The sequence below is a fragment of the Musca autumnalis genome, unplaced genomic scaffold (genome assembly GCF_047663935.1).
Source record: "Musca autumnalis isolate F117 unplaced genomic scaffold, ASM4766393v1 scaffold_1, whole genome shotgun sequence".
In the NCBI taxonomy this organism is placed as follows: Eukaryota; Metazoa; Arthropoda; class Insecta; order Diptera; family Muscidae; genus Musca; species Musca autumnalis.
The window spans coordinates 223871720-223887292 of record NW_027411644.1 but is presented as its reverse complement, the minus strand read 5'-3'; the positions used below and the strand labels follow the sequence as shown (position 1 = coordinate 223887292).

At 39.2% G+C, this 15573-nt stretch overlaps 1 protein-coding gene across 1 annotated transcript in view; it reads right to left on the bottom strand.

The window, feature by feature from the left end:
* Obp83cd (Odorant-binding protein 83cd) overlaps positions 1-13339 on the bottom strand; it is a 540642-nt gene extending 527303 nt beyond the window's left edge. The window contains exon 1 of the mRNA XM_073960309.1: positions 13249-13339. The gene's annotated coding sequence lies outside the window, so the exon portion shown is untranslated. The remainder of the gene's footprint in view (positions 1-13248) is intronic.
* Positions 13340-15573: the final 2234 nt, after the last annotated feature.

Sequence of the window (15573 nt, the reverse complement as noted above, 5' to 3'; positions counted from 1 at the left end):
AAGATAGGACCTCAATCACGTTTGGCGACGTTACGCGATCTTATACGAAGAGGTGCGTAATATATTACAATCGACAGTTTGTCAAGCACTCCGGGAGGTGACAGGGCTAAGCAAGAGTACTACGTCGCATTTGATCTCTTCCTGCCGAGAGGAACCACACAATTCACAATGGATGATGTTGCGAATCTCATCCGGAACGCTAAATCATCCAAAGCGTTGGCCCTGATGGAATCTCTCTGATAATGAGTATCTCATTAAAGGTTTCAATTTGTCGCTAGTCGTTCCCGAAGTCTGGAAAATGGCCTGGATGGGCCCGCTACTGAAGCCAGGCAAGGATGCCAGCAAAGGTGAATCGTACAAACCAATTTCGCTTTTGTCGCTCGCAAAGACCCTTGAGGCTTTAGTCCTCCCCATCGTCAGAAATAGCTATCCAGTTTCCGATAATCACCATTGGTCCCGCACGCAGCACAGTACGACAACAGCGCTGTTCGCCATCTCCACAAATATTAGTCGAGGACTCAACCCGAGCAAGCCTTATGATAGAACAGTGATCGTGGCGCCTGACTTATCAAAAGCCTTTGATACCTTCAAGCACTCCACGCTGTTTGAGGACATCGACCGCCGTACGTGGAATTCAGGAACAAGAAGTCCAAGCCCCGTAGAGTGAAACAGAGAGATACCCATGGTGGGCTGATATCTCGACCTACCTAACCTCTACCTCTCCTGCATTCCGCTCCCATCAAACGGCATTGATATCGTAACGTAGGCGCATGATTGTACGATCTTGGCGTCAGGTACCTTCCCAGATGTAATTTTTGAAAGGCTGAACTCCTATTTGACTTATCTTACCACCTTTTTCCACGCAAGGAATATGCAAATATATGCCACCAAATCTACGGCCACTCTGTTGACCACATGTACGGCAGAGGTGAAAGAGTTGAATGTCATGGTCGATGGTTGCAGAATTCCGACCACAAATTACACCAAAATTCTAGGAGTCACATTCGAACCCATAAAGAAAATCGCTCTGTGGTTCCTCCTCATGTCTTCAGTGGATCATCTGCATGAGGAGACAAAGATTCTTCCAGTACAGCAACACAATGGCATGCTTTCGTTGCAGTACTTGGTCGGGTGTTCCGTGAGAGTCATTCTAAACATCATATGGCGTCAGGCGGGATCTTCATGATCTAGAAAGAGAGATCCAACGTTACAAGACGGAACCCCTAGATCAACAAGCCTATCAAGTAGGTTTAAGTAGCATTCACACGGATGCAGTCGCAGATACCATAAACAACTATTGTGTGAATGCGGTCCTTGGAGCGACAGCTGCCACAACAAACCAGAGTAGTTTTGGGCCCAACTGCGCTCGCGATGCCGCAGCCGTTTGAATTCATATCCGGCATGGATTGATGATACCTTGCAAAATATGCATTTTATGATATGTGCAGTAACCCTCTTCTTCTTCTCGTCTTTGCCTGCAATTTAGTAACCTATTTGTTTTAAAGGGATGTCCTCCCTCCCATCCTCCCTCCCATCCTTGTTGATGGTGAGTAAAAGAAATATTCGGTATCTACATTAGGTGGCTCTAAGAAGTAGTGAGACCCTTAATATATATGAAGAAGGAGCAGGATAAACGTTGAATTCACCATAGATTTGGAACTAGTATTTAGGTGCCACCGTGCGACAATGGCCAGCACACCCGTCTTTCACGCTGAAGGTCGTGGGTTCGATTCCCCGGCCAGGCAATGGTGGCAAAATACCCCTCAGTAATGTTGCCAACATTTCCTGAGTATTACAGCCATGTAAAACTTCTCCACAAGTAGTGTCTCAAGACACGCCGTTCGGACTCGGCGATAAACAGTAGGTCCCATATCATTGAGCTAATATGAATCGGGCTGCACTCATTGATATGAGAGAAGTCTCCCTTGTCCCTTCTGGGATGTTTGTGGAACAATTATTATTTAGAAACTATCATCAACCACATTTTCACCTATAGAATACAAATTAATTCAATTGCAAATATTTCACACAAAAGGTGTATTAGACATGCCTTCTATAGCCAACTACTTTTCCAACTGCCGAATAACTCTCTCACATTTGAAAAACAAAAATAATATGTGTTTCCTTTTTTCATTTTCATAGCTGATTGTTTTTTATTGTATTTGTCACCCTTTTTACGATTGCAAATAAGTTGGCACAACAGTTACTAAATAACAACAACAACACCAACGAGAAATATAAATATGAAAAGAAAACATAGCTTGGAGTGTATAGAACAGGTTCTTCTACAAGTACCCACTTTCCAGATGATGTTGCTTTTTGTCTGGATGTATTTCGTTCGTTCGTTTTTTCGGATAGCAATGCGGCAAGGAAAAATATGAAGACTGGTTGCCACAACAGTTTTGTGGGTACTATGGCTATGCTCGTACACCATGTACTTGTGTATTTGACTTGAGTGCTACTTGGGTTGTAACAAGAATGTTTATGAACCACACATCTACACATGTACTCACACACCAGTTTGTTATGTCTTGTACTTCATCCCAATGGGTGAAAATCCTTAAACGAAGCTTCGAACAACAAGGGCATCAAAGTTATACAAAACTCATCAAACACTCATCGCTGTGTGTTGAATGTTGTATTTTCTTCAGTATCACAACATTTGTGACGACATAAGCGAGTTCCCTCGCTTATGCTTACTACTACATGTATGCACTCTATACCCTACCACTTTCGCCTACACTTACTTGAAGATATTGCAGAAAGCATAAAGTAAAATAAATGTTTTGTTTGCTATTTACATGTTGCATAGGGGCAAACAAACTCAAACCAACCCTATATTCTTTTGACAAAGATGACGACCCTTGAGTTTATTTCCACTTTCACATGCACATGCTTCGTACCCTTTTAATTTAACAAAATATGTCTTTGGTAATATTGAGTTATAATTTGTATGCAAAAGGTTTAATAAATTTAAAAATGGACACAAAATAGCTTTTTTTCAAAAAGAATGTATATTTGAAAGTGCATCGTTGGTCACAGTTAGGCAGTTAGATACATGCAAAGCCGGGAGCATATCTGACAACCATTGGGGTGAGAGTTAATGCATCAAAAAGGGGTATACAAATTTCACGACAACCTTGGGGTAGTTTAAGAAACAGTGGGCTTATTTATTTACAGGCAGATCCAATCAACACAATCTACACGAACAAAATTCATAATCCTTTGTATATCACTGTGCAACACGAAAATTATTAACCTTATTCTGACCCCGCAGCGTGACAGAAGACCAAAAAAGAGAGGACACGTGTCTCGCCGCTTTTTTCGTATCTCATCAACTTTTGCGCTAATCGGCCTCCAAAGGTTTGAGTCTTTGGTGTAAAAAGGGTCATTTAGTCAGGACTATATCTTCCAAACCGTTAGGAAATCTGAATTCATCTCAGAGGCAAAGTTGTAGCTCTTGTCTTAAAGAACAAAAATTGTGAAAACATATAATCCATCAAACTTCATCTCATAGAAGATACGCAACCGCCCAAAAATTAAGGATACAGTCAACTACAAAAATGTACCTTAGATTTCAACAAACAAGTTTCTAGAACAAATGGTTGTAGTTGGTTGTTTGCTTCAAATTTGATTGGTTTGATAGCTGTACAAAAATTTTTGTTCTTTAAGACAAGAACTACAAATTTGCCTCTGAGATAAACTCAAATTTCCTAACGGTTTGGAAGATATAGCCCTGACTAAATGACCCTTTTTACATCAAAGCCTCAAACCTTTGGAGGCCTATAACCGCGAAAGTTGATGAGATAGGGAAAAACGGCGAGACACGTGTCTTCTCGTTTTTTGTGTTCTATCACACTGTGGAGTCAGAATATGGTTAATAAAACATGACTCAAAAAATTACACACAGTGTATTACAAGATCATCTAGATGTTTTGAACTTTCGGATCGGATCATTACCAAGGCAAGTATAATAAAATTGCAGGGCTGTAACAAAAAATCTGAACATAACTGCACTTTTGTGCACGGGTTCATTGAAGGAGTGACACTAAATATTCAGCGCAATATTTGGCAAAGTATTGAGAGAGGATATCTTGGTCTTCTATGAGAACACATTTTCGTCTTTTAGCAAAACTTGTTGTTCTTTAATGATGTGAGCTTTAGGTCTTCGATGAGAAGACCTTTTGTTCTTCTATGAGAAGACACTTTGTTTTTCTATGAGAAGACCCTATGGTCTTCTATAGGAAGACGCTTTGGTTTTCTATTAAAAGACGCTTAGGTCTTCTATGAGAAACCCTTTAGACCTTCTATAAAAAGCACTTCGGGTACTCTATTAAAATACCTTCTGGTATTCTATCAGAAAACCTTTTGATCTCCTATGATATGACAGTTTGGTCGTCTATGAGAAAATGTTTGGTATTCTGTGAGAAGACCTTTTGGACTTTTGTGAGAATATCCTCTGGTCTTCTATAAGTCTTTTGTGCGAAAACCCTCTGGTTTTCTATGAGAAGACCCTCCGGTTCTCTATGAGAAGACCCTCTGGTCTTCTATGAAAAGATCTTATGGTCTTCTTTGGAAGTTCATCAAGTCTTCTGTGAGAAGACCTACTGGTCATAGAAGATTAAAGCCCCTTTTAGTCTTCTATGAGAATACATTCTGGTCTTCTATAAAAAGACTTTCTGGTCTTCTATGAGAAGAGTTTCTGTATTTCTGTGAGAAGACCATCATGACTTCTGTGAAAAGTCCGTCTGGATTTCTGTGAGAAGCAGTTTTGGTCTTCTATAAAAAATTCCTTCTGGTCTTCTATTTGGAGAACTTCGTTACTTCTGTGAGGAGTCCTCCTGGTTTTCTGTGTGAAGGCCCTATGGATTTCTGTGAGAAGACCATCAGGCCTTGTGTGAAGACCTCTTAAGCTATGGTCACATTAGGCAAATATTTGCTCTAGCGACCGGCAGTGTGCGCTTACTGAGAGCAAATGAGCGTAAATAATGCATTGAAATTTATGCTCAATTGCTCTCAGTACACACACACTCCCTGCTGCTGGAGCAAATATTTGCCTAGTGTGACCCTAGCTTTAGTCATCTACGAAAAGATATTTTGGTCTTCTGTGAAAAGATCTTTTTTCTTCTATGTAAAGACCATCTTTAGACCTTTAAAGACATTCTGATCTTCTATTAGTAGATCTTGTGGTCTCCTATGAGAAAGCATTCTTGTCTTCTATGAAAATACCTTCTGGTCTTCTATGAGAAGACCTTCTAGAAGACCTGTTGGAAAACCTCTGCTCTTCTATGAGAAGACCATCTGGTATTCTGTACGACGACATTTTGGTCGTAGGAGAACCAAAGACCTTTTTGTCTTGTATGATAAGACATTCTGGTCTTCTATCAGAAGACTTTTTGGTATTCCGTGAGAAGACCATCTGCTCTTGTATGAGAAAACTTTTTGGGCTTCTATGAGAAGACCTTCTTGTCGTTTATTAGAAGACCTTCTGCTCTTCTATTAGAAGACCTTCGGCTCTTCAACTAGAAGACCTTCTGCTCTTCTATTAGAAGACCTTCGGCTCTTCTATTAGAAGGCCTTCTGCTATTCTATTAGGAGACCTTCTGGTCTTCTATAAGAAGACCATCTGGTGTCCTATGAGAATACCTTTTGGTATTTTATGAGAAGGCCTTCTGGTCTCCTATAAGAAGACCTTGTTCTGTGAGAGGACCATCTGGTCTTCTGTGAGAAGACATTTTGGTATGAGAAGACCTTCGACTCTTCTATTAGAAGACCTTCGGCTCTTCTATTAGAAGACCTTCGGCTCTTCTATTAGAAGACCTTCGGCTCTTCTATTAGAAGACCTTCGGCTCTTCTATTAGAAGACCTTCGGCTCTTCTATTAGAAGACCTTCGGCTCTTCTATTAGAAGGCCTTCTGCTATTCTATTAGCAGACCTTCTGGTCTTCTATAAGAAGACCATATGGTCTTCTATGAGAGCGCCTTTTGGTCTTTTATGAGAAGGCCTTCTGGTTTCCTATGAGAAGACATTGTTCCATCTGGTCTTCTGTGAGAAGACATTTTGGTATTCTATGAGAAGCTTTCTGGTCTTTGTAAAACGAAATTTTTTATTTCTGTTAGAAGACCACCAGGCCTCCAATGAGAGCTCCTTTTGGTCCTCTATGCGAAGACCTTCTGGTCTTTTAATGACGACCTGCTATGAAGGAACTTTGAATACTTTAATACTAAGAAAAAGTCTTGTTCTTCTATATGAAGACCTTAGGTACACAATAAGAATATTTTTTGGTCGTGTAGAAATTTGTTTTGAAGCTTCTAATTTTAAACGTTCTAATTTTTTGAAGAATATTGTATTTGTTGATTTCATATATGAGAGGACCTTTGTGTCTCCTGTGGGTGGGCCATATTATTATCTTCTTTAAGAGGATTTTTGGGTTTTGTGCATTCTTTTTCAGAACAATTTTTATGTTTGTTAGCCAATATTTTTTGGTATATTTTTGGAGATCTTTTTTTATAGCAACGCAAATATGTTTGTATATTTTTTCAGTTTTGTTTCACTCCATGGGTCTTAGACTTCTTGTTTCTAAATTCTGTCGTGACTGGCGTCCACACATATAGTTGATTATCCAACGTTCCAATACTTATGGAGGGAAGTCTTTTCTATGTCCTCGAACAGCTTGGCATGGTTGAAGTCATGAAAGCCTTCGATAGGTCAAGGGCCACCATAACAGCTCAATCGAATGGCCTGTAGTGTTTCGACTTGTTTATATATGTGGTATAATATATTTTCCGGAATTTATGCTGATGTTAAGCAACAGGAATTCTGGTTCCCATCAAGGAAAGTAGCAGTGGCTCAATAATCTGCGCTACAAGAGGTAAATCGGCCTGGCATCCTTGCCTGGTTTCAAAAGTGGGACACTATGCGTGGCTAACGATAGATTGGTGCTTTTGTTCCATACGTGCTTTTATAGAAAGGTATACGTCCATTTATTGGAATTTATTGGAAATAAGGCCCCTCTCCCTTATTTCTTACTTTTGTATAGCATCCGCTATATTATAGTGGTTATATTAAGCTTGTCAAACCATTGGTAACTCTTTTAAGAACAAACAAACATTATTGATTTTCATCAAAAAATCTACGTCGAATTACACATGCCCGCCTTCGTCTGTTGAAAATCATTTTAGCTTCCGAACTGATAAAAGTCGGTGGGCAACATTTTAACTAAATGTATGCCAATAGGCAATATCAAAATTTTCCTTATGGGTGCAAGTATTGTTATAGCCCTTATATAACAGTACCAGCATTCTCTTGTTAAAATATTGGGTAAGTAGGTTGATTTGTAAGTAGATACGGTTACCAAAAAATACCACATAAACCCAATACATATTTGGTAATGGAGGTTTTTCTGCGATGATATACCATATAATATATGTATTTTAATATATGTCACAAGTACTGATGCACAGAACTATTTTAATATACATATGTATTTATGTTATAAACCCCTAGATACCAACACACAGAAAATATTCTATAAAATACTCTTTAAGTCGCAGAAAATACTCTATAAATCGCCATTTTCAATTTTGAAATCCTCATAATATGTCTCCCCAAACATCACCTTACACCTTAACACACAAATGCATGTGACATAAATGAGGCTTTTGTTTTTCCATTAACTATGCATTACCGCACAAGTTTTCTCGACTTTGATGTTGGCATAGTGCAAATAAGAAGCAGAAAAAATAACTACATCAAACACAAACAAACATTATTCTAAAATTCACTAATGAGCTATGGTTTAGGGGAGGAGGGAGAAGGAGGCTTAGCATAAAAACTCAAACAAAAACAAAACTTTACTATGTCATTTACATCAAAACTTCTCTCTTGCTTGCACTCGTCTCTCTCTGTTTTTCTCTGAAATCTTTCTATCATCCTCTTACAAGCTTTCAGTTACTGCTTGCATCAGCAATAATTTCAACTTTAAATACATTTGTTACTTCTGCTAGTAGTAGTTGTTGTTGATGTTTTTTGTTTTTACATGAAACACCTGTAAAAGCCCACCAAAAACGTGTGACAGATGTATAATGCATAACACATTTAAGAATATGATGGAAAATGTATTTGCTGCCTTTACTCTGTGTGAGCTTGTGTGTGTGTGTCTGTTCGTGGTAAGCTACAAACTAATTGTGCAATTATTTTTACATAAAGTGGCATAAACATGACAGAAGTGGCATTATGAGTGGCTTGACTTATGCAGCTGTAACATCAAGATTTGCTACAGTCTACACACAACTACAACAATGACAAGTCACTTCAAATGGTAAGCTCACTTGTACTCAGCGACACACCAAAATGTAGAAATGGGGAGAAAGATGGGCAAATGTATATGTAAGTCAATGGTGCACAAGAAGAGAATGCTATTTTGGCTCTTTGTATGGGAAAGAGAGTTGTAGTTAACTTTTTCGTAAAGACGCGTGCATGGCTGATGTAAGTAGTAAATGTGAATTTGGGTAAATGCCGCCAGCAGGATCAGTGTTACCATTATGTATTTTTCGCACGAATATTTCTGAGATTATCACAGAAAGCTACACAAGCAAAAAATTGCAATTTTTCGGTGCAGAAAGCGCGTTTTTTAATTCTAAACAGAACTTTTCATTCCTAAAACCGAGCTAAGAATAGATTTCCAAACGCTCCGGTCTTCTACTTTAATTATCCAATTTGGGGTATTGTTTTGTGATATTATCATCATCTTGGTTTTTCCATCGGAATTTTGACCTTCCCTTTTGGGCGTAAACCGTCAAGTTGCACGCATTCATATGCCTCTACTGTGGGGACAACTTTATCTCTAACGCAAGTTGTAGCTCGATACGTTTTATTACATGGATGTCGGTCGATTGCTTGTTGTTGTAGCAACGCAAATATATTCGTGTATTATTATCTGTATCGAGACTCAAAAATTCTGCAACCTAGACTGACTGCGTCCATAAAGATCATTAGACAGCTAAACACGGCATTTGTTGGGCATCGTGGCATCAATTCGGGCCTAGTATGAATTGAGGCGGCTGTATCGTACCGATCTCAACTGGGCTAAAACCACTCGTGTTTCGTTCTTCTGTTGCTATGGTCTACAAGTACGACATTTACACTGTATCTCCGTACTGCATCACTGCATCTAAGCTTGCCGGTTTAACTCGTTGGTCTAGAAATTCTCGTATGCACGTTTGGACCTCTCTCTTTAGATGATCTCTCCTTACGTGCCCACTAAATTGTAACAGGGATGTCCACTGCTATAACAAGCGGTGAATATTTTTATATTTCTGAGATGAAAGAACTGCACTAGGTCAGCTGTGTAGATATTTAACATATCACATATGCCATCGACGATAGGACCCGACGCCAAGATCGTACAATCATCCGCATACATTACGATCTCTTTGCCGCCTGGGAAATTTTTGAAAAGAAAATGTTGAAGGGTTCTACAGATATCACCATTCCGTGAGGAACAGTTCTTCGACTTCTTGTTTCTAAATTCCACAAGCGACCACAATATAGGAGATTAAACATCCTTCCAAAAACGGAAGGAGCGCAGTCGTCTCTATATCCTCGAAAAGCTTGGCCTGACTGACGGTATCGAAGTCCTGCGATAGACCAAGAGATACGATGACTGTTCAGTCGCACGAAATATTCTGGTTCAGTACTCTATCGATAGGTGTGGAGATGACGTGTAATGCCGCTGTAGTACTCTACATTTTTCGGAATCCATGTTTATGTTGGGCAACTGGGAAACAGCTTCTCATCATGGACAGGAGTAGCGTATCTAGAATCTTTGCTACTGGCGACAGTAGGGTAATCGGCCTGTACGATTCATTTCTGCTGACATCCTTCCCTGACTTCAGTAGCGGGACCACCCTGCTAACTTTCCAGTCTTGTGGTACAATATGGGGGGCTAACGATAGATTCATTGGGAGTAACCATGGTGCAGTGGAAAGCACGTCCACCTTGCACTCAGAAGGTCTGCGGTTCAATCCCTGACCAGAACATGGACATTTTCGGCGGTGGCAAATACCCTCAGAGTAATGTTGACTTGCATTTCCTGGGTATTTCAGCCATGAAAAACTTTGTAACGTGGCGCTACATTATACCGCCGCCTCCTTCATATTACCCCTGCATAATGCATTCATGTTGTTACATGCTTAAATTGAACTCCACTCATAGCCAAAAATAGAAGGATTTATCGTAGGTGCATCAATTTTGGTACACGTACCTATTATTGACTTACAATCTTCAGAACAAAAAATTGGGTTGGTCGGTCCATGTTTTGATATAGCCCCCATAGAACCGTACCTCCCGATTTTCGGTATTTTGAATGTTTTAGGCACAATGATCAACCGAAAGTATTCATATTTTGTGGTTAGTCTTCGGCAGAGGTATCAAACATTCCAACAGAGAATTGTAGGCTTAGGTCCACCTTTTGATGTACAACGGTACCTCCCGATTATCAGTATTTTTAAGATTTTAGCCTCATTATTACACCGAAATTGCTGAAATTTGGTATTTAGTCTTCGTAGGGGGCATTATACCTTCACCTTGAAATTTGGCTGCATAGGTTCACGCCTTCATATAGACCTCATAGGACGGTACCTCCCGATTTTCGGTATTTTGGAGGTTTTAGCATGATTATCACACCGAAATGGCTGAAAATTGGTATTAAGTCTCTGTTGGGGGGACTTATAACCTTCCACCAGAAATATGTCGGTATAGGTCCTCGTCTTCCTATAGCCCCTATAAAACCGTGCCTCCTCATTTTTGGTATTTTCAGTGTTGTGGCCTCAATATCCACCCGATATGACTGAAATTTGGTGTTTAGTCTTCGAATCGTTTGTGAGCATATTGAATATATCAAACTCTAGTCTTCATATATGAGAAATTTCCTTTAAAAATTTTTTTATCGATTAGTGGTCAAAAAACGGTAAATTTTTTGTAAAAAATCAAATTTTGATTATCGCTGTTCACAATTTTTTTAAAAATTGATATTTTTAAAATTCTCTCGTTTTAAAGCAAGATTATTAGGTACTTAATAAGCCCACAAAAATATATGATTATCGGTTCATTCGTTTTCGCGCTATAGCCAACACCGCAAAGCGATTTGTTAAAAAAGGGGGGCATCCTCTCAGTGTGGTGGTCGCTGAAAAAGACAAATGACGTATTCGTCTGCAAACGACTGCAGCTGTGACCTTTATATATTTGAAGTGCTCACTTTTTACTACCCATACAGCAAAAATATCGATATACACTTTTATACCATTTTTTCCCACTCCACTCAATTTAAAATTTGCTTCAGAAAATTAACAAACTTAGTAATACATGTTTGGGTAAATGTAAACACCATATGATTAATATTTACATGCAAACAAAAGTGTAGCCAAGTTTATTACATCTCAGGAGAACTTAGGAAACATTCTTGCAGCACCGGTACTTTTAAATTTTAAATATTAACGCATAATATAATTTATTAATTTTAGAAAAAAAAAACACAAAAATACGTATTAACTAAAATTGTCGGATTTAAATCCTCATATAGCAAAAACTACTTCGCGTATCAGTACCAAACTTCAGATTCTTCTTAAATAATATGTTTTCTCTCACTCCCCATCAATAAATTCGTTTAACGAAGTATTTAGTTTTTACCATTTAATGTGTACATACTGCCGGTGAATAGCTGTAATTTTTAAGGGCAATAACTGTCTGGTGCTTAGGGACTACAAAGCCTATAAGGGACTTCAAAAAGGGGTACTGCGCTGACAGAGCAATTTGAAAGCTGTAGGATAAAAGGAGATTGTCACAGCTCTCCAAAATATTAGCATTGTGGCACCAGGTCTGAAAAATTACGTATCCTGCCAACTCGACATTTCCTTTGGCTCAAATCACCTTCCTATCATCGTCTCCGTAATAGACTACCCGACTTCATAATCTATAAACGCCGTACTTTTCTGAACCATGAGAAAGCAAGAGAACATTCTCTTGAAGTCAACAGGTTATTAGGAGTACAAAGGCAGAAAAAGTGGCTAGATCACCTGAAGCAATGCAACATTGGTGGCGGATTAAGTAAATTGTGGACAACAGTTAAATCACTCGCGAATCCGGGAAAGAATGATGATAGAACGATAGTTACTATCAACGGTAATGCTTATGCAGCTATATGAACCAGGAGTTGAGTATTTAACAAGTGTCATCAATCTACCGTTAGCCACCCATATTGTACCAGAAGCCTGGAAAGTTGCTAAGGTGGTCCCGCTACTGAAGCCAGACAAGGAAGGCAACAGAGTCGAATCTTACAGGCCGATTTCCCTCCTGTCGCCAATAGCAACGATTCTAGAGGCACTACTTATCCCCACGATGAAAAACAGTTTTCCAGTTGCCCATCATCAACGCAAAAAATCCGTAGTACTACAACAGCATTACACGTCATATCCACACATATCAGTAGAGGACTAAATAAGTTTTTTTCAGTGAAGGTAACAGTCATTCTATGAAAATTCTTTGACGGATTCAAGAGTTATTGAACTGTTACCCACAATATATCTACTTCTGTACCAATGTTGCATTTTTTTCAGATGGTCCAGCCACTTTTGCCGCTTATGTTCGTCTATTAGCCTGTTGACTTCAGGAGTAAGTTCTCTAACACTTGGGTCTTCAGGGTTTGTTCGACGAAGACCATCGCGTTCATTTGCTAGTTACGTCGCATCTGCTAGGAAATTTGATCTGGTTTCGGGTAGTCGACAGCGAGCAGCTGCTGCAGTGATGACATCACAAAAACTTCTCTAACGAGGAGCTCAGTGAATCGGCAGATCTCTAAATCGGTGATTCGTAAATTCTCAGATTTGACATGTTTCAGAGTAGTACTTTGAATAATCAACTATGTGTGAGAACAATATATCCGCCTGCTAATTAAACTGCCACACTGTTCACCACTCGGACGGCTGAATTGAGGCTCCCTCTGAACATATTGGTCGATGGTATCCTTATTCCGGCAACTAACTACGCCAAAATATTAGGTGTAACGTTCGATAGCATGTTTAAGTCGTCCGCGCCATCCACAGCTATTTGCGATAAAATCAGAATTAAGAAGAAGGTCCTTAAGTCGCTGGCCGGCAACATTTGGGATGCTGATAATGAAATATTGTTGATTTCTTACAAAGCGTGGTATGTAAATGTTAGCACTATGCAATGAAGAATATTTAAACTTACCAGAATGCCGCCCTAAGACTGCAAAAGGGTACCTCTTCAAGAGAAGACGAAGGTTTTAGCGGTGCATCAGCACAATAGGATAATGTCGATGCAGTACCGGCTTGGGTGTTATCGCAGTGGGCTGTCCTATCCCCATTTAATGGACAGGCTTCCCGCGCCCAGGCAAGACATTAGAGATCTAGAAGTAGAGAGAGAGGTCCAAAAGTATATATAGGCAGATAGCATTCGCACTGATTGTTGGGCAGGCTGTTCAGAGATCATCTGGTCCTATAAACCATGTTTTTGCCTATATACGAGGGCTGAACGATAACTATCTGGCCTAACAATGATAACGCGAATATTTACCATCATAACTAGTTTTCTTAAGTAGTCTCCAGCATGAATTATACGATTTTTCATGCCCTCAAACCAATTGTTGAATCACTTTTTCCACACAAATGTTGACACCTCCAAAACATAGTTTTTGAACGCTTTTACAGCATCTTCCGGCTAAGAAAATCGTTGACCATGCCTTTTTTTTCATGATATGCTGGACTCAAATGAAGTCATTGAATCCCCGGTCAGAATGATTCGTCTTCTCTTGTTCGTCTTTCGAATTTCTCAGGAGACATCTGGCAAACAAATTATATGGTACCACACAGAATTATATATAACCGTCCAACATTTCTGAAGCCGTTTAGTCGCACCATGGTCAGTTTTGCCGAAGAAACAAGCGGCCATTTGCTTCGAAGTGCTTCTTATATGAACAAGTTTCGTTGGATTTGGCTCGCTTTCGAAGACCTAAACAGTCCATTCCTGTTTTGTTTTGAGTTCCAAAGCATATATCCATGATTCGTTCGCCCCTGTTCTTCAAACAATGTTTCAAGCACAGCGATGGCGTTTATTCACAATTTCTTTACACCAATCCACAAGTGCCTCTTTTCGAGCGATTGTCCAATTTTGCTAGATATAACGAGAAAAACCCATTTTTGCGGCCAGATATTCATGCAATATCAAATTTCGGCTAGTGTCGGCCACGATTGAATTCATTAAAGCAGTTTTTCATAGTGCTATAGGATTGCCCTTTATCGGCATACAAAGTTTTAATTTGATCGATGCACTCTTGCCGTGATTGTCCACATCGAAAGTTTTTTTTTTTATTTATTTATTTTTTTTTGCAAAGTGATATTTTCAAATCACTGTGAACAAGCCAACACATGGTCGTATGTCAAACTGTCCTGAGTACGCTTAGGCTAAACACTGTCAAACTTTCCAAAACACAAAAGTCATATGACCCTTGGCAACACGCGGTGTTGCCTAGGCCAGATAGTTTTCGTGCAGCCCTCGTACCCGACTTTTTATTGTGGAGACGCCTTTCCAATTGTGGTATAAAAATCGACTAAAATATTGTTAACGCCATGGGTCATATGTTCTTTTGTAACCGCGCTTAGATAACTGCTCTGTAGGAAATTGTCAAATTTGGTTAACTTTTTGATATAGAAAATAAAATGGTAACACTGAACTCATTCACACACACACACTAAGAGCTACTGCTGGGGGACAAAATTACACGCAACCAATGAGGAGTTGTTTTTGTCACTTTTTCTGCATTACTATTTTAATGTAATTTAAACATTTCCTTCCATAGTGACTGTTTGGCTGGCTTGCTGGCAGATAGACCCTAGTTCCCTTGTACTTTGCTTCAAACAATATCCCTTCGCACACTAAACCTAACCCTTCAAACAATGTGTACAACATTAGAATAGAATGTCGAGTAAAAATGTCAAATACGAATTGCGTAGAACAACAGCCTGGTGGGAATATAAACCTATGCAACAACAATTTTTTTGACACTTCAGAAGTGGATTTAATTAGGACAGGTAAAGAGGTTTTTGACACAGAGACACAAATACCAATGCCATACTCGTTCACTACTACAATACGCCACACAACATTCATTCATTCTCCACTTAACCACAGTAATGATGATACGAGCATTCGTTTCTCCGTTGTTAATGCAACCGCATTTTGCGATGCGGAATCTTTGTGCAATTTTTCACAAAATTATTGGAAAGGAGTTTCATTCCGTGGAGTTGAGGATATTGATAAGGACATACGGCTACGTTATGCAACATTGCCACCCACCACTTAGGTATATTGAAATGAATTGAAATTGTATTAGCCGGAGCATATTGTTGCGTATTTGCCTGACACAAATTTGAAATATCGAAATGAAATTATGTCATTTATAGATGTGATTTAAGAGTGAAATAATTTTTCACAATTTAAAACAAAAAATGTATGATGAGGGAATAGCAGGGAAATGTGGAAAGTAGCAAATGGTAT